Source organism: Seriola lalandi, unplaced genomic scaffold (assembly GCF_002814215.2).
Source record: "Seriola lalandi dorsalis isolate HSWRI2012SDOR001 ecotype SW California unplaced genomic scaffold, Sedor1 jcf7180002004178, whole genome shotgun sequence".
Classification (NCBI taxonomy): Eukaryota; Metazoa; Chordata; class Actinopteri; order Carangiformes; family Carangidae; genus Seriola; species Seriola lalandi.
Window position 1 is genome coordinate 1 of NW_019474833.1, and position 1,506 is coordinate 1,506.

The window sequence follows — 1,506 nt, forward strand, 5'->3', positions numbered from 1 at the left end:
GGGAGGATTGGGGGGGAAGGGGGGTGGTGGTGGATGGGGGACTTGGGGGTAGGTGGAGGAGTTGAGGGTGGGAGAGGTTGGGGGTAGATAGGGGTTTGGGGGGTTGGGTGGCAGTTTAGAAGCCGCTGTTGGATGAGGGCCCGTATGGCTTCTTCCACTTCCTTGGTTTCGTCAACCCCAGAAAGTGGCGGGTTTTCTTCCAGACTGAAGCCTGTGGTGTTCTCCCACAGAGGATCTCCTCAGATACATCAGTCTCCGTGGGTTCAGGATCTTCCTGGTTCTCCTCGCTCTGAAGGCTGGTGATGATCTCTTGGGGGCTCGGAGGCTGGTTGGTCTTCTGTTGGTCTCTGTGGAGACCTCAAGCTTGAGTGAGAACTGCGTGTTGAACAGAGTTGTCAGCTCCTCCATCTCTCTCCGCAGGGAAATTTCGCTCTCAGCAGCATTTTGCTGCACAAGTCTGAACTCCTCCGCCATCTTCTGTCGGAGGGCATCCTGCTCAGCCCTCAGGTTTCTCTCCAGGAGCAGGTCCTCCGACACCCCAGCTTTCATTTCCTTCTCAAGCTCACGCTGAAGGTTGTCAGCCTGCTGTCTGGCGGTGAGGACGTCAGCTTCATACCTGTGGGTGACCTCTTGGTATGAAGCCTTCAGTTTCTCTAGTTCTTCTAGGAGAGCCTTGTTTTTGTCTTGCTTCCCCTGGAGCTCAGCCACAAACTTTTCCTGGGCGATCAAATGCGCCACCTGCAGTTCCTCATAGTTTTTTTGCAGGAGTTTCTTTTTCTTCTGTCTGATCTTGTTTCGCACTTGAGAGGCGATCTTTGTGGTGCTGAGGGTTTCTGCATCGGTGTATTTTTGGAGCCTCTCCAGCTCTCTTCTGGTCTCCTTCTCCCTGTTGATATACATCTCTTTCAGGGATTTCTGTTGGGTCAACTGCTGCTTGGTCTGATCCAACTCTTGGGAAAGTTGGATTCTCCAGTTTTGTTCGTTTATGCAGTTGGCCCTCGCTTTAGCCAGCAGGTCATTAAGCTTCCAAATTTCTTGATGAAGCTCTTGGACCTCCATCCAGTGGTCTTGATTTCTCCGTGTGACCTTTCTCGTGGTCCTCCTGTTTTGGCGCTGGAAGGTAGAAGTCGCCATCTTTTCAGGTAGTAGAAATCAGTGTCGACTTGGGGAAGATACTGTTAATCTTTTTGCAGTTTGTTTATGAACAGATGTCTGGGTAATGAACTGAACTCACAGTGGTGTGTCACTTAGTCAAAGGTTTGAAGTGATATGGTTGTCTGAAGGGCTGCTGCCTTTGAAACAGCAGAGATCTCACATATACGTAGTGATGTCACAATACACATAGAATGGAATTATTCACTTGACGTTGAAACTACAGTAAGTGGCCATTTAGTATCACTGTAAAAATGGGACAGAGTTTACTGGATCAAGTCAATAAAATGCACAGCTTCATTTCTCACATCAGTTTCATTGAGGGATGATTGTCATTTTTAGTTTTTTTTAAAC

General features: G+C 48.7%; 1 pseudogene; it reads right to left on the reverse strand.

Moving 5' to 3' along the window:
- Positions 1–115: 115 nt before the first annotated feature.
- On the reverse strand, positions 116–1,134 carry LOC147820039 (uncharacterized; annotated as a pseudogene).
- Positions 1,135–1,506: the final 372 nt, after the last annotated feature.